General features: G+C 40.8%; 1 protein-coding gene and 1 non-coding gene across 5 annotated transcripts in view; one reads left to right on the forward strand and one right to left on the reverse strand.

Annotated features, from left to right (window-relative positions):
* The window catches only part of Stat3 (signal transducer and activator of transcription 3), a 54,953-nt gene extending 40,128 nt beyond the window's left edge, over nucleotides 1–14,825 (reverse strand). For all 4 annotated transcript variants that reach the window (XM_020165156.2, XM_020165154.2, XM_020165155.2 and 1 more), the window contains exon 1: nucleotides 14,619–14,825. The gene's annotated coding sequence lies outside the window, so the exon portion shown is untranslated. The remainder of the gene's footprint in view (nucleotides 1–14,618) is intronic.
* A 5,926-nt stretch (nucleotides 14,826–20,751) lies between these two features.
* Nucleotides 20,752–20,943, forward strand: LOC141414211 (U2 spliceosomal RNA). The gene has a single exon (XR_012439288.1). It is a non-coding gene; the product is annotated as a U2 spliceosomal RNA (small nuclear RNA).
* The last annotated feature ends 859 nt before the right edge of the window (nucleotides 20,944–21,802 follow it).

Here is a 21,802-nt window from a genome sequence, read left to right on the forward strand (position 1 = left end):
TCCCACTTATCCATTTTGTACCTCTTTCAATTCTAACAACCAAGAAAATCATAAATAATAGATTATCAGCATGTTCAATATTTAACTCCAACTGCCAGACTTTTGAGAGATCTACTAGAACACTTAGGGATAGTTAGCAACGGGGATAAGAAAAGTAAACAATTTTTTCAAAATAAAAATAACTCCTGGCAACATAAATATTTGCATTCGAAAAGGAACATAATCATAGTATAATAATTGGTTTATACTTGAACAATATTTGTTTAATCAAAATCAAATGCACTGCTCACTATTTTACTAAAAATTATAACAATTATATTGCGAAGACAGAGTGGTGGTGAAAGAAATAAATCTTTACCAGTCATAATAGGAAGTTAAAGGGTGTCTAAAATTTGATACATCAAAAATAGCAGTACAAACAGATTACTTACAAGCAAGGAAGTAAATACCAGAAGAAAAAGCTAAATAAGCCAGGAATATTGTGTATTCCCTGCTACTCAGAAGGCTGAGACGGGAGAATTGCAATTTTGAGGCCAGACTGGGCAACTTAATGAGACCCTGTCTTGAATAAAAAAATAAGTAAGGTATAGTGGAATATGCCCGTAATCCTAGCTCTCAGGAGTCTGAAACAGGTGGATCTCAAGTTCAAAGCCAGCCTGGTCTACATAATGAGTTCCAGGCCTGTCTCAAAAACAAATAAATAAATGAATAAACAAACAGCTGAGGATGTAGACTAGTGGTAGAGTGCTTGCCTCACATTTGCAAGGCTCTGGATTCAATCCTCAGTTCTGAAAAAAGAAAAAGGTAAAAACAAAAAAGCTAAACACTTTTTAGGACTCCCTGGGAAGCAATACTTAGAAGCAAGGTGGGATGGGGCAGGGAATTGCTGTTCAGTATAAGCTTTTCAGTATTCTCTGATTTTTAAATTACTTACAAAAATTAAAATTATTTTTAAATGAAATGATCAATACCAAAAATTTAAAAATAAAAAAATAGGTAGCATCATTTTTTTCTTCCCTCAGAAGGAACCTCTTTAAGCAACTCATTCTCCCATTCATTTGTTCATTCAAAAAAAAACCAAAACACTTAAGTCAGCAACCAAGAACAGCTGGGCGCCAGTAGCTCACACCTGTAATCCTAACTACTCAGGAAGCAGAGATCAGAAGGATACAGTTTGAAGCTAGCTCAGGCAAATAGTTCGAGACCCCATCTCAAAAAAATCCATCACAAAAAAGGGCTGGTGGAGTGGCTAAAGTGGTAATAGTGCCTGCTTAGCAAGCATAAGACCCCAAATTCAAACTCCAGGGCCACCAAAAAAAATAGAGGGAACCAAGAGCAGGGCAGAGATGGTGAACAGATGATCTACGTCCTGAGGAGACAAACAGTAAACTAGAAAGGTAATGATCACTGAGATAAGAGCAGTAAAGATGACAAGATAGAGATGGGTTAGGCTTCAGATAGCCAGGAGGGCATGTTTGCTGTGAGTCCTAAGTGAAACACACCTCTTCATGTTAAAATCTTAGCTTGGAGTTTCTAGGCCCAAAAAGATAACGTAAATTCAAATCTTAAAATGGGAGACCTCCTGCCAGGCGTTGGTGGCTCAAGCCTATAATCCTAGCTATTCAGTAGGCAGAGATCAGGAAGATTGAGGTTCGAAGCCAGTCCATCACAAAAAAAAAGGCTGGTGGAGTGGCTCAAGGGTGAAGGCCCTGAGTTCAAACTCCAGTACCATTAAAAAAAAAAAAAAAAAAAAAACGAGAGTGACCTCTATACTTAGGCATTCTTTTAGGAGTCTTGCAGTGTCGACTCCTTACTAAGACCAAGGCCTTCTCTCCTGCCTAGAGTGTCTATTAAACCAAAGGTTCAAATGGCCATTACAGGCTGACTTCTATTCTTTTGGTGAATTTATGTTTTTTGTTTCTGAATATTTCCATTTTTCTTGAGAGCTCAGTTTATCCAGTGTTTCTAATTGTTTTGTACAGGAGTGGTTTTAGGGTGTCAAATCTATCATAAGGGGAAAGAGAAGTCAGAGAAAGGATTTGAGAAAACATCAGAAAGTAGGACCAACAAGACTTGCTGATGATTTGAATGGAAGCAGAGGTAGGAGAGAATAAAGCAATCTGGGACTGAGAGAGACACAGCATGCAAAGAGAAAGCTGAAGAGTTCTTTATTTATTGGTGGTACTGGGGTTTAGACTCAAAGCCTTGCCCTTGCTAGGCAAGTGCTGTACCACATGAGCCACACCCCCAGTCCAAGAATTATGTTTTGGACAAGATAAGCAGGAGGCAAGTACAAGGTGCCTGAGGGGAAATGTCAGGTAAGCTGCAGCCAGGAGCTGGGAGCCCAGGGACACTGCAGCTGGAGATACACAGCTGGAATTCAACAAGCTGATTAAGGCATCATCAGAATCAAGGTCAAAGTAATGGCTGAGATAGCCATTAGAGAAAGAAAAGAGAGTCCCAGTCAGAGAAGGGGCTGAGGCACTTCAACCTTTGAGTTCAGTGAGAGGATGACCAGTAAGGACTAGTAAGACTGAAGGAAAGCCAAGGGAACAGGGTGTCACAGAAGTCAAGAAAAGAGTGTTTTGAGAAAAAAGAAGTGTTCAGCTGTGTCTGTGACCATGGGAAAGGTAAGCAAAATGGCAACAGAGTGAGTAGTGTCTGTTCAACTTGGCAATGCAGAGATCATGGGTGACACCCCAGGCCACCAACTCACCCTGTCCTTCCATTAGTTCATGTTTCTGAACTCCAAGATAAATCTACCTTGAGGCCTATGAAGGCACTCAAGCCACTCATTACTTTTCTTCCTAGAAATGACTGCCGTAGAGGTACTCAGGACCCCTCAGAAGACTATCTTTTTATTTCTGTCCTTTAATCTGCCCCTGAAAAAAATCAATGATTAGAAAAGGCCCAAGAAGAATAACTCCAGAAACAGTGATTCTCCTCCCCCAAAAGATTATTTCTCAGTAGCTGGGGGTGTGGCTCAATGGAAGAGTATCTAGCATATGTGTGGTCCTGGGTTTGATCCCCAGCTCCCCCCACTAAAAAAATATTGCTTGACTATTCTAATCTACCTAGCTCAGAAATATTCAGATCTTAAAAAAGAATCAATACTTCACCCAGGATATTAGGTATAAAGGCAGAGAGATTACTAAACATAACCATCAATGTCAAAGTCTATATTTAGGACCCTGGCCCTATGGCCAGTTTTACATAATACACAAGAAAGTTTAAAGGTAAAAATGATGTAATTACTAGACAAGATGGGGTGGTACAACTATCTCATTTCCTTGTCCTCAGCATACTGACTATATACATCCCAGTGTTTATTTCTGCATGGGATTGAGTTCTAGAAGAAAATTTTATGCCAGTGAAAACATTTTAAGGGGGAGGACTGGGAGTATTTATATTCAAAACAGGGCCAAGGATGTAGTTTAGAGGCACAGAGTTTGCCTAGCATGTATACTGGGTTCTGTCCTCAACATTGACAGAAAAAAGAAAAGTGTATGTGTGTGTAAAATATTCAAAGAACTCTTAAAACTCTCAACAGTAAGAAAACAAACAGCCTGGACATGATGGTGCACACCTGTAATCCCAGCACTTGGGAGTCTGAGGCGTGAAGACCATGAACGAGTTTGAGCCCAGTCTGGGCGACACAGAATTCAAGGGTAGACTAGGCTATATAGTGAGACCATGTTCTCAAAAGAGAAAGAAAAGAAAGATTAACTGAGCTTTATGAAAAAGTTCCTAAAAAGACAAGTTTAAACTATATTTGAGATGAAAGATGAGTTCGCCCCTCAATTAGACAAGTTTTTCTTATCAAAATGAGTAATCTACTTAGAAAAATAACTGAGTATAGTTTCTAAGCACCCTTCAGAAAACAGCTAGTCTAATCCATTAGCTCCCACACAAAAGAAGGTTAAGAACACATAAAATTAGCCAGTGCCAGTGGCTCACACCTATAACGCTAGGTAGTTGGAAGGCTGAGATTAGGAGGATCAAGGTTCAAGGCCAGCCTGGGCAAACAGTTCTGGAGATTTCATCTCCAAAATAACCATAGCAAAACAATGGACTGGAGGTGTAGCTCAAGAGGTAGACCACAAAGGCCTGAATTCAAACCCCAATCAAAGAAATAAAGAAAATGAAGAAAAGATGTAATTATAATCTGACACTATGAATGAGTATAGCTCCTGATTTAGAAAAAGAATACACACTTAGAAAAAAAGTAATGAATCAGAAACACTATTCAGCTTCTGGTGGGGATAGTTTGTGATCAAAATTCTAACAAGAACTCTTATTGGATCTTCTAGTCAATCACTCAGCCAGAGAGCACCCTGAGGTGGTCAAGATAATGTAACAACCATATCAGTTAAAGGTCATTCCATTTTACAGATAAGAACAGAAAGGTTAAGTGATCACACAGAGACAAACAATAGAGCAAGAACAATCTGAGTCCTCAAACTCCAGGCTAGCCTAATTATCTATTTGTAAGTCTTATCTCTGCTATGAGATCTCAGACAAGTAACATTTTTTAAAAATTTGTTACACCATTACAAGAAAAAAAGTGAGAGCCTTACTTACGTTAGTATAACAAGTGAAAGTTAACATTATTACATGTTTAAAGAAAGTCAACATTTCTTACAAATTTTAAATACAATTACTTACCAGAATTACCTTTAAATGGCCTTAAAACCTTCATGGATATTCTATTAATAAAACCCTACTGAACTAATATTAACCTGGTAAAGTCATGATTGTTTACTTAGCCATCTGTGATTAATATTCAGGTACATAAATACCAAGAAGAATCATCAGAATAAAAAGAAATCTCCAAAGCATTTTATCTCCAAAACAAGGATTTCTAAATTCTATTGACATGACTTCACTACTCTGAAAATTTTATAGCCCTTGTAAAGCAGTGTTTCTCAAACTAACAACCAACTTGCATCAGAATACCTGGCATGCCTGTTAGAATGACCCCCTAGATCAACTCAGACACCCTGGGGTACAGCCATCTCTCTCAATCTCTCTCTTTCTCTCTCTCCCTCTCTCTTTCCATCCCTCCCTCCCTTCAACTTTCTCTCCCTCCAGGAATTCTTATGCTAAAACCTTTAGATTCACACACAGGTCACAAAATTTCTGCTCTCAATATACCTTTATAGCCTCAAATTTTAAGGCCCATGGGAAGGTCTTGTTTATAGAGGTTATATCTATTAGGGATACCTATTAGAAATTAAACATAATTAATAAATATTAGAAAACATCAAAAATTATATGTATTGACAATTAAAATTGATTTAAAAATTTTTAATGTTGATTCATTTAAAAGTAAACCAATTGCATATTAACATAAAAAAACTTGTGAAAAATAACTATATTCTCCAAAACAAAAAACATTTAGTGAAAATACTGACACTCTAGAAAGTTTTGGAAATCTAATGCCTAGCTTAACAGAAAACTGTTAGATTCTCATGACTGCTTGCATTCAATCTGTTGCAATATGTTGTTTTGGTTGAAGTACTTGAGGAAAATTTGTCTTCACACAGATATATTAGTTGGAAAACAGAGGAATCTTTAGTCTTTTCAGATAATTTTGGATATTCTTCAATATGACCCCAAAACTTGACAAGTGGCAGGTAGTTCCTTAAAGGTCAGTTGCAGTGTGGAATCTGAGACCATGTCAATGAACTTTTCATTAGTCTACCCTGCATTTGGCATTGAATGTTTCCCATGAATTATTTGGTAGTATCATACACCACTCACTTAGAAAACACCATTTCAGAGATACACAGACCTTCCGTACTATGCTGACATATTTCATTACACACCATCTCAAATAATCACATTTGTTAATATTGAAAATTTACATTTATTAATATTGGGAAGCTATCAAACTCACAGTGGTGAATATAAGTTTTCTCAAATTTTAATTTTTGCTTTTGAACTCAGGGCTTCATGCTTGCAAAGCACCCTACCACTTGAGCCACTCTGACAGCCTTTTGTGTGTGTGTGGGTCACACATACTATTTACTTAATCTCTGCCTCCTGAGTAGCTAGGAGGTGTGAGCCACCAGTACCCAGCTTAATTTTTACTATTAAACCCAAGTTTTATCACTGGCAACAAATACTGTCATTTGTTTGACTTAAGCAGATAACTTTCCTTCTTACTTTCTATTTATTTTATTTTATTTTGTGGTACTGGGGTTTGAACTCAGGGCCTACACCTTGAGCTACTCCACCCATCCTTTTTTTAAAGGGCTTTTTTGAGATAGGGTCTGGCGGAACTATTTGCCTGAGCTGGCTTCAAACTTTGATCCTCCTGATCTCTGATCTAGCTAGAATTACAAGCATGATCAACCAGTGCTCAGTTCCCTTCTTTCATTTTTGAGAAAATGTCTGCACTATCCTAGGTGGGTTGTCATCATTCTTTCAAGGAAAAGTAGTGTTCCATGGAAGCAGCATGTAGTTTGAGATCCCAACTCAAGGTTCAGAAGTCCTCAAGGTTCAAAAGATAATGAAATCAACATTGTCTACTGTTTCATCATACCTATTCTTAAGTGAAACCAATATTTTTTTCTGTGTTGACTAGAATGACTAATTGATGACTATCAGTATAGGGGTAAATGCCAACAAAAAAATATATAAATATCTACATTATGAAAAATAGTTACATTTGGGGGTTTATTTATTTAGGAAGGTTGTTTTGTGGGGGGGTTTTGTTTGTTTTTTCTTTTTTGGTGCCGGGGATGGATCCCAGAGTCTTGCACAAACTAAGCCTCCACTGCACCACTGAACTACACCCTATGGAGTACTTCTGACCCAGAACATCTAAGATATTTCTGTAGAAACAGGAATTTTTTTTCTAATTCATAAACTTTTATTATTTATTTAAAATTTTTTTTTCAGAGGAGCTTTAGGCTTACAGCAAAATTGAGCAGAGTACAGAGTATTCCAATATACCCCGTCCTTGCCACACACACTTCCTTCCTCATATGGACATCCTGCACCACAGTGGTACATTTGAGAAACAGGAATCTTAAATGGTTCTATGAACCAAAGAATCTTCAATAGAGTAACCGGGATTCTGAAGTTTCCCCACACGTTTCTACTCACTTACCGTGTGCTCCCACACAGAACCTGTCCTCAGGCATGACTTCAAGTTGGATTTTTTTTTTTAATTGTTTTTACATTTACTCACGTGTGTATACATTGTTTGGGCCACCTCCCTGCCACCCCAGATTGTTTTTCACATGAAATTAAAAATAAGTATTGCTATTGGCTGCAGAATGCTTCAATTATTCCACATGCCCTGATGCCTAAGAGTTACCATCCTAATTATGTTTTATTTTGATTAATGTTTCAAGAAATTTGCTTTCCCTAAACATTGATAAAAAGAAGTTCACATACAAAACTGATTTGTCAGGGAAAGTCCATCTAAGATTAAATATTTATTGTGTCCAACCCACAAGTAGAAAAAAATTCAAAGGCTGATTATTTTAATGCTAATTCAATACAATATTGCACTTTGTCTGGTTTAAGGAGAGGTAATTACACAGCTAGCATTTGGGCTTTGAGGTTTTAAGGACTACATGGTATGTGTGGAGAGAACAAAGGAAAAGTCTAATGCTTTTAGATTCTGCCAGAAAAAAACAGTGCTTGCTGAAAGCAAAACAAAATTAACATTAGTAAAGATGAGAAAACATCCATTTTAGGAAGCTTTCACCTAAGCAGGTGCTCAAGTGCAGCCCCAATTGCTGGACTCTCCCAGCAAGAACAAGAGGTCAGGAGACCACAAGCTAATCAAATCAATCAATGAACCGGGAAGGCAGGTGGCTGACACACCCGGCAGGCAGGGTTTTCCTAAACTGGGCTCACTTCGATAATCCAAATCAGTTTTCAGAAATCGCTTCTACAAAAACCACCCAAACATCCCCCCAGTAATTTGCAGTCCTCCTCCACAATAGGGAAGCTATTATTTACCAGAAGTTTTACTTTCTCTTTCAAACTCAGCTGGCTTCCTCCTTCCCCACAAAGGCCAAGAAACAACTGGGTTGCCTTGTCTTTCTTTGCTGTCTTCTCCATTGCAAAATTGGAAAGTTGGAGGTGAAAGAACCTGTTTTCATGAAGAAACTAAGTGATTCTCAACTGCAAGGCTGCTTTGAAGACTGGTTAGTTTGCAGAGGACAGTTATAGGGACAGGAAAATAAACCCCTACACTTCAGTGAACTCACATACTTGTACATACATATGCACACACCCTCATACTTATGCACACTCGTACACACATGCATCCATGCATGTGCATGTTTACACATACACACACACATACAGATGTGAGGAAATATTTAATTTAGCTAAATGGCACACAGCAAATTGGCTCCCAGCTTCATACAGCATCCACACCACTTGGGATGCCTCCTCACCCCCCAAAAAATGCTGTCTCAACCAAGCAGAGTGACAATGCCTGTACTTCCAGCTACTCAGGAGACTGAGGTAGGAAAATCACTTGAACCCAGGAATTGGACACCAGCCTGAGCAACATAGTGAGAACTTGTCTCAAAAAAGAAAAAAAAAAAAAAATACTGCCCCATTTTCCTGACCTGACTCAAAATAAGATTCCTCATCTTGGCTTCTTCCAAAGAAATGTTCAACTCTATCACTCCTCATACCCCTCCAACCTTCAATAGTAAGTAAACGTTTTCTTTCCCCAGTACTAGGGACTAAATCCAGGGCCTTGTACATGTTTGGCAAGTGTTCTACCACTGAACCACATCCCAAGCCCTTTTTAAAAATTTTGAAACAGAGTATTGCTAAGTTGTCAGGGATAGCCTGGAATTCATGACACTCTTTCAATAGCTGGAATCACAGGTGTGTATCACCACATGGGGCTAGCTATACTTTGTGTCATGAAAAGTTGAGTGGTCATCAACTTTTAATGTATTAAATGTTACTTAAAATAAATGGGATCTAATAATAGATTCTAGAAAATACACTTACCACAAGGCATGTGTGTAAACAGGAATTTACAGTTTGCCTTGCCTGTATCTTTTACGTGAAGGCTTCTCTCTGTCTCCTTTACCACGGTGTAAATCCCCGGTCCCTATTCATTTATTTAGTTTTTTTCCTGGTAGGTTAGAATCTCCCAATTACTCTTTCTTTCCTTTGGCTCATTAATGGCTACCATGAATCATAACTTGCCCAACATTGCAGTAAGAGAGATACTGCCATTTTAATAATAGCAGTAATTAGCATTTGAATATTAGCTATCTGCCAGGCACCATGCAAAGTAATTTATTGTACAATATATGCAATGTCTTACTTAATCCTCAACAACTACTCTGTAAGTGGACATGGTAGCCATGGTTTGGGAATACAGAAACTGAAACCTGAAGAAGTTAAAGCAACCACTCCAAGGTCTAAGAGATGTTAAATCCAAAAATCCCAGGGGTCTGGCTCATAGCACTTCATTAACTCCTATAGCAACTGTGGACCATGAAACCCTCAGACTCACTGCCTAAGTATTTTGACACTACAATAATAGTTACCTTAGGAAAGCTCAAAATATGGGTTCCCCAGCTGATGCAATTAAAAGGTCAAAGGTCAGGAAAACTGTTCAGTGGTTAGTAAAGTCATTCATTACTACAGATGGGACTAAGCAGGAAGGAAAGCCAGAAACATTATTTTCTTTTGGGGACCAATTTACCTTCCTTTATTATTCTTTTGTTAAGCTGGTAAAAGGAATTTAAAAATAAATATGTCTAAGGTAAGGTGATAAATAAAAAAATGTGCAAAAACTCTAGAGAAATACACACAACTATTAAGCAGGAAAACAAGTTTAAACCCTTTTAATAAAAAGTGTTAATAAAAACTTTCAATATAACTTTTATTAAAAGGACAAAATAACTTATTTAATAACCTTTAAACTCAATTATTAACAGAAGAGAAGGACTAAGAGATGTGGCTCTGTGGCCTCCTTTCCTCTCAGTTTAGTTCTCCTAAATTAAGAACTTCTACTTATAGCTCCTGAATACACCATGCTGTTTTAAGCTTCTGCCTTCATGTAACTGTTTACTACTCAACTTTGTCAGAATTCTCATTCATCTGACAAAACCCTATTTAGGTGTTCCTGCCTGACAAAGCTGCTTTATAAGGCCTGTTTCTCGCCCCTGAAAAGAACAATCTCTTTTCTTGGACATTCAGTTTACTGAGTTTTTACTAAGCATTTCATCTGCATTATCTTACTGAATTTTTTGTGTGTTTGTTTTGTTTTGTTTTGTTTGAGACAGCATGTCACTACATAGCCAAGTCTAACATTGAACTCTCAATCCTCCTGCTTCAGTCTCCCAAGTGCTGGGATTCCAGGAGCACACCACCACACCCAGTTGTCATCATCCTTTTTACAGTTAAGAAAACTGAGGCTCGGATTCCGACTAGGAAGAAGCAGATCTAGGATCCAACTCCAGATCTCTTTGATTCCAAAGCCTGAGTCTTGAACCACTCCCGTCATCTCCCCTGTCCTAAGTCCATACCGGAACAACACATGCTCTGTTCCCTACCACATCTCTAGTTTGTGAAATCAGGGATGATACTTCATTATCCTTGGATCCTGACTAGCTTTTAATATATAATATGCTTGCTTCTCTGAATATATAGCTGTGATAATCCTAATATGAAAAATGAGAATTGATCATAGTAGAAATTCATTCTTCCAAATGTTATTTCTTTGAACAATTGGACACATTTCATGCAATTTACCATAAAATACTATCTGGTCATCCTAACTATAGTGCACCACCGTCAACCAAGGTTCCTAGCAACAAGTGTGTGAGTACAATATTAATTATTTTCACATCCAAAAACCGAGATAGCCCATGAACACTTTAGGATTTGAAGTTGTCCCTTGAGTGCTCTTTAGGTGATTTTTTAAACAAATGATCCAAAAGTAATGGCAAAAAAAAAAAAGAAAAGAAAAAAACTCAAAATATGATCCAAAAACCGAGATAGCCCATGAACACTTCAGGATTTGAAGTTGTCCCTTGAGTGCTCTTTAGGTGATTTTTTAAACAAATGATCCAAAAGTAATGGCAAAAAAAAAAGAAAGAAAAAAACTCAAAATATGATATAAAATGTGAGTGCTGGGATTCAGAGTGTGGTTCAGTGGTAGAGCACTTGCCTAGCACGCATGAACCCCTGGGTTCCAACCCCATCACTGCAAAAAAGAAAGGAAGAAAAGAAGGAAGGAAGGGAGCAAGAGAGGGTGATGATTTATAGATAATCGAAAATCCTCAAAAAAAAAAAAATACTTCTGCACTTAAGCACTCTGTTTTTTGGTTTTTTTTTTTTTTTAATACAAATTACCAAATAAGTGAAGACACCTCTTTTTTGCATGCTGGCCCAGTTTGTAAGGTCAGACTCAAGTGGCAACTCCCCTAGGACAGGGGAGTTTTTAGGTTTTTTTTGTTTTGTTTTGTTTTGTTTTGAGTTCCTGAGGATGGAACTAGCACAGTATTAGGCAGCCTAGGCAAGGGCTCTATCACTGAGCCATATTCCCAGCTCCTCCAGACCTTTTATAAGTAGGCATTCCTCCTTCTCTACTTACCATCCTAAACAAGCAAAACTTTATCTTATACCGCCATTATCTCCTTACCCCACATTTTTTTTTTTTTTCAGGCAGGAGTCCTACCATTGAGCCATACCCCAGTCCTTTTTGCTTTAGTTATTTCTCAAATACGGTTTCACTTTTATTCCCAGGCCAGTCTGGACCACCATCCTCCTGGATAACAGACACACATCATCACTCCAAGCTTTGTACTTGTTGAGATGGAGTCTCCTGAACTTTTTGCCCAGGCTGGCCTCAAGCCTCAAGCCTCACAATCTCTGCCTCTCAAGTAGTGAGGATTGCAGGCATGAACCACTGCACTCACCATCACCTTACGTTCTTAACACCCATCAAATTCAAGTTCCACCCATTATTTGGGACCCAGTTCAAATCACTTCTCTGGCAAAAAGACTTCCTAAACAACTCCAAGCCTCACAACCTCTCCTTCCTCTTAAGACATTTAGTGTTCAGTGTCGCACTGTCTGATAAAATTTTCTACAATAAAGAAGAAAACAAACAAAAAAACTTTCTACAATAATAGAAATGTCCTATATCTGTACCATATGTTCTTTTATATATAATAGCTACTTTGGTGGGCAGCACAGGTGGAATGCCTCACTATCTCTTTGATGACATTGTTGCATAGGATAATGGTTAAAGCATTTATCAAGGTGCCCCAAGTAGACTGCAAATTCTGTAAACAAGACACATCTTATGCTTCATAACAACTTTCCACAAAGTTGGAAAAAGTTGATGTTTGTTGACTTGCACACCAGCTTTCAGAAGACATCAGCTAAAAATCTAGTGGGTTGAAGTATCTGGAATGATTCTCACTACTTCTGCCTACCTCACAGCTAAATGTCAAGATGTGTTAGAGGCAGGAAGGAAAAGGCAACTTTCTGGAGACACAAATGACCACTGATCAAGCCACAAGGCACTCTGGTTTAAATGACATTTAGGTCACAACTGCCCTTTACCTAAAACTTGCCTAAACATCTCCTTTAGTAAATAGCTAAATTCTGATGTTAAATTATGCTGACAAAGACCAGTTGCTTCCCAAGTTAGACATAGAAGTTAGATAGAAAACAGCCTAAACCAGTCCTATTTGTATTTCTTTTTTTAATCTGTTTGTTGAGTATTTACCTCCCATTGAGTCTTTCAGGTTACTGGTGGTATTTCACTCTCCTGACATATGGTAGTTTTATTGACACTTTCCCAGCAAGGACTACACTCACTCTAAATCATGATCCAATACTTAAGCATCATCAGAAAAGAACAAGAAATATACAGAAAACACAAGTTTCAACACTATGACACTCTGCTGCCTTGGGTAAAATGTCTTGCCCCTTTGGCTTAAATTTTCTTATCTACAAAATAGATTCTGTGAAAACAGATCAGGTTAATGTTATGGGAGCTACCTACTTCACAAACCCTTGTGGGTCAACTCATACTGTGGGTTATTTCTAAATGGGTATGCTTCCCAAATGAAATACATATAAAAATAAAAGATGTTAATGGTTCTTTGTGGCAGGTATGCTAACAAATAGAGTAAGATTTGTTACTCTATTTCCATTTCCTCCCCTCTCCCCAAATTTCCTTCCCCATCCCACTGTACAAATGCCTGAGCAAAAAATCCTGCTAGTGCTGGAGTATGACACATGCAATAAGGAAACAAATGTGTTGACTCAGGAAACACAGATATAGTTAATATAAAATAAAACAGAAAATTGGCTGAATCAAGACGTAACACAGTCTAACTTCACACACTACTTTGATTTATTTAAACCAGTGCTTTATCAGCACAGCAAGTCCAAAAGTTACAATCTATATACAGAATAAATAAATCCTTTTAGATATACAAACCAGCAGGTACACACTACGTGCTTTTAAAAGAAAAAATGACTAACCACTGATTGTGCTAACACACATACACAACCTGATAGAGTGATGTGTACTAAACATGAAAAAAAAAAAAAAGCAACCTCAGTGACAGTTTGAATTTTATTAAGTACAACCACACCCCCAACAGGTAAAGTTTGCATACACAGCTCAGCCAAGGCCAGCCTGTCTTTGTTTCCCTCTCTTCTGCATTTACCCAAGATCTTGGCTCTGAGACAGGAAACTCCCACTCTTGATTGGTTCATTCCGTCCTATGCAATTAAGCAACACCACAATCCAGTAAACGCAATGGCTCAATTCTTTATCATCTAGTCGAGTTTACCAGGTGTTTATAAAAGGACAATGTCAAAGAGGAAAAAGGGTTGTTGCTCTCTAAAGCTGGTTTGACCGGGGAGTTGTGTCTTTTATAATTTTTTTAACAAGGTGGAGAAAAGCACAGCTTAACCTAGAAAAGGGTGGGAGAGAATTTAGAAAGAGGGCAAGCCTGTCAATTTCCCTACAGGAAACTTGATTCTTACGCAATAATCGTACCCACAACAGCCAGCTCCTGAGGCGGATACCTATTCCTACCTGCGGAGGGGCACAACTGGCTCCTGAAGGAGCGGGAGCAGGGCATGGCGGAGAAAGTGGCTTTGCTGGGAGCGGGAGCCACTGGGCCCGTCACCGGGGCAGGGAGGAGACTCTTTCCAACCACCCCCCCCTCCTCCACCACCACCATCACCAAGTGATCGCCGGCGTGACAGTCACTCCAGTGGCCGGAACGTCCCCAGAGCCCCAGGGAGCAGGAAGTCAGGGGGCTGTCCCTCACTCGTGCCACCCTCAGCCCCAAGGTTCTACCCCTTGAGCTCATTATTACTCTCCCTCCGCATCTCCCTTTTCTCTCCAGATCCAAAGTTCCTTCCAAGAGCCCCACTCCTTTCCAAGGCCCGCTCCTGTCATCCCGGGGAGTTGTCCCTTCAGGAAGACCCTCCGTATGTCCTCATACTCCTCGCCCCACTGAAGTGTCCATTCGCAACTCCCTCCCAAACACCCCAAAAGCTCCCAGCCCGGGTGGCGTACCCCGGGGTCCCCAGGCCTGCGTGCCATCGGGGGAGGCGGCCCCACCCTACGCCCCCTTCACCTGTTTCTCCGGCTGAGGCCCGACAGGCCGGGCTGCGCTTGCGCCGGGTGCGGGCGGCGGGGCTCCCTCGGGCTGCCGGGCCTCTCCTAACAAACGCGGAGAGGCAGCGCCAAGTGGGGTTGCTCGTCAAGGATCTGGTTGGGGCTCTTTTCCTCCGCTGCGACGTCGGAACCCCAGGCTCCCCCCTCCCTGTCTACACCGCCGCAGCTCCGGAAACCGCTGAATTACAGCCCCTCCAGCCAATCCCCACCCAGCCCAGGCTGGTCAAGACACGCCTATATGCATAATTCATGAGACGGCCGGCTTGTTTGGCCACCCCAAGGCCCCGGTGCGTACTCTGTACGCCCGAAGCCCTATCCGCTGACCAATGAGAAGAGCCGCTAGGAGGAAGGGCGGAGTTTAGAGAAGGCCGGGGACGCCCCCTGTGCTGGCTGTTCCAGGGGCTTAGTGCTCCTCCCTCCGCAACAGCAAGGGAAGAGCCAAGGCCTTGGGCACAGAAGCCCGGGGGAGGGAGGGAAGATGCCCGGAATGTCCTGCTGAAAACTCAGCTGAGTTCCTGGCAGTGCGTGACGTCAAGACACTTTAAATGCCCTGATACGGCTCGCTCCTGCCCGCTCTCCCTTTTCCCGGCCCTTGGCACCACGTGGAGGCGAGGTTGAGAGCCTCTTACCACGTGGGACTCAACCAGCTAGGCAATTCCCAGGTATCACCAGATCTCGGGGGCCCAACTTCTGAATTGGGTTTTGGAGGACAACAAAAAGAACATGGGTGACTCTTGCCTGCTTTGAACTTCAGTTTCTGTGTGAGTCGGGCCGTGCACACCCGGAAACATGACGTGGAAATAGAGTAATTACTAGATTGCGTGGGGAGAAGGGAGTGGATATAACTCGGTCCTCTGCTCCATCGCTTCAAACATCAAACCCATTGGCTGGTACATAGAAATGTAGGGAGTGTATGTATGAAGACTGACACGTATACACAGTATTTGACATTTCTATACATCTGAGTTGAAGTACTTGAAACTGTCTTTTTCTTTTCCACCTGTCTTCTTGTATACAAGTTTCACTAAGTTGAAACCAGTAGTTCATAGAAATTGTAGACATTTTGCCTTATATAATAGAAGATGAACTTTACCTAATGGAGTGGTTTTGTGTGTTGATACTATAAAGGTTTTTAAAAACATCATTTACTCATATTTGCATTTGTTGTGTTTAACACAGAGAGATAAAGATAAAGTCTAAAAAGGGCCATTGTCTTACCACCCAGGTAAACCTAATGACAAATTTTTTTCAATAAAACTAATGCATGTTTAAACAGTTCAGGAAGGTTGAAATTTTACATGAAAATATTCCCCTCCTGCCTGCATCAGTCCTTCTCTCTTAAAATAGCTGTTTTTATTAGTTTCTGGTGAGAAAAATCAATAACTATTAACCTTGTGTGGGTCACAGATCCTTCTGAGAGTTTGGCAAAGACTGTGGGTTCGAGCCCCAGAAATACACAGCCCAAACTTTTACTCACAACTTCACATGGCTCCCGAGATGCCCAAGACCTGTCCAAAGCCTCTAGACTCAGTCCTCTTGAACCACCTCATGTCCATCTTTATGTGCATGTGGTGTTGGGAGTAGAACCCAGGACCTCGCACATCCCAAGCATATACTCTACCACTGAGCTATACTTCCAGCCACCACCTCTTTTTCCAAGTGAGAGGTGAGGCCTTCTATAGAGAACAACTGGTAGGATCACTGCTGGTGGGCTTGAGCCTCCCCTTGCCCAGGAGAACCAGACCAGTGGTGAAATGGTTATATTTATTTGTATGCATTGGTCACAACCTTAGTGCAGAACAGGTAACAGATATCCCCCACCTGGACTAAAATTCTCTTTTAGTTTATGTATCCCATGCAGTTGACTGGCTCCCTGATACCAAAGTGTCTAATGTTTAGTGATTTATTGCTGACAAAACACATGCTCATTCCTTGGCTTTGTTTGTTGTTTTTGTTTGGTTTTGTTTTTTAGACAGGGTAGCTCCGGCTGACCTCTAACTCCCTGGCCTCTTAATTCTCCTGCCTTTGCCTCTTGAATGCTAGGATTATAGGCTTGTGCCATCATGCCCAGCTCCTTGCCTCTTTTCCTTCTCACAACAATCATGCATAGCAGATAGAAGAGCCCATATTATCCACTGATAGAAAACTAAGGTCAAGCCAGACACAGTAGTAGAACATGCCTATAATCCCTGCCACTGGGAAGACTGAAACCGGAGAATTTTGAGTTCAAGGCCAGTCTGGGCAACATAGTGAGAACCCATCTCAACAAAAACAAAAAGATCCCAGTTTAATTTAAGGGTTCTATATATGAACTTTGTTTTAATGAATAAAACTGGACTGCTTTTAATGTAAAAAAAAAAAGAGCTGGGCACCAGAGGTCCATGCCTATAATCCTAGCTACTCGGGAGGCAGAGATCAGAAGAATTGAGGTTCAAAGCCAACCCTGGCAAATAGTTCATAGAAAAAAAAAAAAACCCAAAAAGGGCTGGTGGAGTGACTCAAGGTGTAGGCCCTGAGTTCAAGCCCCAGTCCCACAATAAAAAAAAAAAAAAAAGAAGTGAAAGATTGGTCCAAGACTGGTCCCACAGCTAGAAAAGAAAAAAACCTCAGGCCAAAATAATACTACAATTACAAGATCACCCAGGTGCTCAGAACCAGGTGGTTCAGAGCCAGGATTTTAGATTTCACAACTCAGCTTTATCCATCTTCTCAAACCCTGCCTTCCATCCCTGACAGCTCAGAAGCTCACAGCCCTTCCCATGGTTCACAAAATCTACCCCTGAGCCTATCTGTTCCATCTATAGAAACTCCCCAGCCCTACAGCTGCCCTTTTTCCACACTTCTGCAGCACTCCCCCATGGTTCAATACTGTAGTTTCTTTCTCTTGGGCCACTACTTCAGCCATCTGACTATTCTCTCCTCACTCCTTTCCATCCTTCCCCTTGCTGACACGGACACCACCCTAAAACTTAGTCAATCATGTCATAGTGTGCTTAAACAACTCTACTGCTGGGACTGGTGGAGTGGCTCAAATGGTAGATCACCTGCCTAGCAAGAGCAAAGTCCTGAGTTCAAACCCCAGTAACTCAGTGGATGTTCTTTCTTTACCCACCTCTTGATTTGACTTAGAAAATCCTCCAAAGTCTGACCTGAACTCCATCAGCTGGCCTTACCCCACACACTCGAAGCTCCCACACTGAATTTACCACATTCCCCTGAACTTGGAAGCACCTTCTGTGACTTTGTGGGTATTCTTCCTTCCACTGGAGTATCTTCCCCTTTTCACACTCCCTACTAGAGAACTCTTACTCACTCTTCAATGCCCTGTTCCCACACCACCTCCTCAGGGCCTTTCTAGATCCTTCCTGGTAAAGTTAATCTCTTCTGCCAGACAGCCTCAGCAGGTTGTTTCCCTGTCTAGAATAACATATACCACCTTGAACTGTAATGCATCCATTTATTTGCCTACTTCCTGACAAATGAAATTAATAATTAACATTTATTAAGCAAATACTATGTTCCAGGAACTATACCAGGCATCTTACATAAATTATCTCAGTTTAATCCTTTCCAGAAGCCAGTGAAGTGAGTATTATAATTCTCACTTTACAACCAAGGAAACTAAGGCTTAGGAAGTGAAAGATTGACCAGGTGTGGTGATGCATGCCTGTAATCCTAGCACTTGGGAGACTCTGGAGGCTGAGATGATTTGGTCTAAAAACAAAAAAAGGAAGTGAAAGATTGGTCCAGGATTGGTCCCACAGCTAGAAACTAGGGGCAAACTCAAAATGAGAGTCCGGTCTGGCTGACTCCAAAGCCCGGACTCTCAACATGCAAAAATAATGTCTCCCTCTAAGCTTTAGGTTCCTGGAAGCTCCAACCCCTTCATAATCACTTGCATAACCCCAGCATCTATAACTTAGCCCAGAGCTCACCTAAAACTGAATTCACTGGGCTCCAGACATAGCTCATGAGACAGTGCTTGCCTAGCATTCATAAGGCCCTGGGTTCCATCTCTAGCATTGCCAAAATAAATAAACAAACAAATAAATTTTTGAAAAGAGTTAAAGTTTAATAAATATTGTTGAATAAACGTATATGCATGACAGGCACCAGGGGCTTATGCCTGTAATCCTAGCTACTCAGGAGGCAGAGATCAGGAGGACTGAGGTTCAAAGCCAGCCCAGGCAAAGAGTTTGCTAGACCCTATCTCAAAAAACCCATCACAAAAAGGGCTGGCAGAGTGACTCAAGGTGTAGATCCTGAGTTCAAACCTCAGTACTGAAAAAGAAAAGTGACATATGCACTAGTGAATACTTATGGGGTATTTATTATATACTAATATATACCAGAATTCATGTAACACATCTATGAACTCATCTAATCCTTAGAATAACACCATGAATAAGATCATACTACTTGCTGGGTGCTGTGGCTCATGCCTGTAATCCTACCTACTCAGGAGGCAGAGATCAGGAGGATCTCAGTTCAAAGCCAACCTAAGCAAATAGTTTTCAAGACCGTATCTCAAAAGTATTCAACACAAAAAAAAGACTGGTGGAGTGGCTCAAGGTGTAGACCCTGAGTTCAAACCCTAGTACCACAAAAGAAAAATTAATAAATAATATTATTTTATGAATGAAAAAAAATGAGATTTACCCAAGAACATAGAAGCTGGTAAATGACAGATGAGGGGCTGGTGGAGTGGCTCAAATGGGAGAGCATCTGTGAAGCAAGCATGGGGCCCTGAGTTCAAACCCCAGTACCCCCCCATAAAAAATGAGTGGCAGAATTAGGAGTCAAACCCAAGTATTTTTAATTCAAGACCCTGAATAACTGTTCCTCTTTGAGTAGCTCTCCAGGCCTAACCTTCTCTTGGATCTCCAAGGAAGGATCTAAAGGAGACCTCTACCCATCAAGAGAGTAAAGACAGAGTACAAACACCCAGTGAGTCTATAGTTTATAAACATGTCCACAAGGTCTTTGGCAATTCCCTTGTCTAAAAGTAGTCTAACTGCACTCTCAAATCACTTCTCACAAATAGAATGAAGTGGAAGTGATGCATGACTTCTGAGTGAGGTCATAAAATGCCATAAAGCTTCCTCTCAACTCTCTCAGACACTCACACTTGGAGCCTAGCCACCATTTTGTGAGGAAGCACAAGCCATAGGAAGAAGCTATGTGAAGGGGTTCTGGCCAATAGTCCAGCTAAGGCCTAGGTGGTAGCAAGCATTACCTGCAAGTCATTGAGCCTCTAGTGACTCTAGCCCTTAACATTTAGGACACCCTAATGAAGGGCAAGTAGAGCAGAGATGAGTCATTTTTGATGAATCCTACCCAGATTACAAATTCATGAGCAAGCCAGGTGCCATTGTCTCACACCTGTAATCCTAGCTCCTTGGGAAGCTGAGATCAGGAGGATCACAGTTTGAGGCCAGCCTGGGCAAATAGCTCATGAGACCTGCATCTCCAAAATAACCAGAGCAAAGCAGACTGGAGGTGTGGCTCAAGTGTAGAACACCTGGTTTGCAAGTGCAAAGTCCTGAGTTCAAACCCCAGTCCCATCAAAAAAAAAAAAAAAAGGCTGGTAGAATGGCTCAACTAGTAAGAGCACCTGCCTCGAAAGTTCCTGAGTTCACACACCAGTGCTGCAAAAAAAAAAAAAAAAAAAAGATTGAAAAATTATTATCAGGTACTATTGGCTCAGACCTATAATCCTAGCAACTCAGGAGGCAGGAGGATCTTGGTTCAAAACCAGTCCAGGCAAATAGTTCACAAGACCCTATCTTGAAAAAACCCATCACAGAAAAAGGACTGGTGGAGTGGCTCAAGGTGTAGGCCCTGGGTTCAAACCTCAGTGCTGAAAAAAAAAAAAAAAAAGGAAACAAAAACATGAGTAAAATAAACTCATTGTTTTATACCACTGAATTTAGGGGAAGTTTGTCACACAGCAATAGGTAACCAGGAGAATTTCCATTTATTACCACAGAGAGTTTTAGGAGCTATACGTTAGATCAGGAACTGAAACCAATAAGACACTGTAAAGTTCTAGAAATATTTTGTTGACTCCTAAATCAAGAAGAAGGCATGGCATCACTTCTCCATCTTTTGGCTAAGATCAAGTGTAGTATCTGTTCTTATCAGTTTAATATCTGATACGTCCTCTATCAGAAGACAATATAGTAAATGGATTTTTGGAACAGGGAGATGGAATAGAAGTTTGCTCCATCGACTCCACACATGGAGCTAGTATAATTGTTACATGCTGTAGGCATGATTCAAGCAGTATACCACCTGCCTAGCAAGTACGAAGCTCTGAGTTCAAATTCTAGTACCATCCAAGTGTTGGTGGCTCGTGCCTGTAATCCTAGCTACTTGGGAGGCTGAGATCAGGAGGATCGAAGTTTGAGGCCAGCCCAGGAAGACAGTTCATGAGACCCTATCTCAAAAATACCCAACACAAAAAAAGCTGGTGGAGTAGCTCAAGCTGTAGAGTGCCTGCTTAGCATGAGGTCCTGAGTTCAAACCCCAGTAGCAAAAATAAAAAAATTTTAAAAACCCTAGTACCACCAAAAAGAAGAAGAGGAGAAGGAGGAAGAGGCATGGCAAAAAAGAGATTGGAGAAGAGTCTCCAGGATGCTAAGTAGGTAGCAAGTCACTGTAACAACCAAAGGAAGCAAGAAGCAACTTGGGTGGGTACTGTCCCCTCATGGGAGTTGGCCACAGAAAGGTGAAGGCAGGGCTGCTGATTCTGTCTCACTGAAGTCACAGAGAAGCGTAGGTCTGTTTGCTGTGAACTCCTTGGACCACCTCTCTGCAAAAATACTTCTCAGGCATCATGATGCAAGTATTTCATTTTCCTCCTGTCTGAAAAGCAGTCTTCCCCACTTAGCATTTTCAAGAGGAAGGTTTTTTCCTACATTGCATAAAACACCATTCATATCCTGTCGTTCTGTTTCTGAAGTGACTGCCATGGTCTTAGGATAAAAGAGTTCTTTATCTTGCTTGCTTCCTTCAAGGGCCTGCCCACCACCAACCTTCCTGCTACCCACTGAATTCCAGTCTCTCCACTTCCCAGCTCAGAGCCCTTTGCATATGCTGTTTCTTCTTTCATCCTTCCTATCTTACTCAAAGAGGCTTTGT

The sequence above is a fragment of the Castor canadensis genome, chromosome 11, assembly GCF_047511655.1.
Source record: "Castor canadensis chromosome 11, mCasCan1.hap1v2, whole genome shotgun sequence".
Classification (NCBI taxonomy): Eukaryota; Metazoa; Chordata; class Mammalia; order Rodentia; family Castoridae; genus Castor; species Castor canadensis.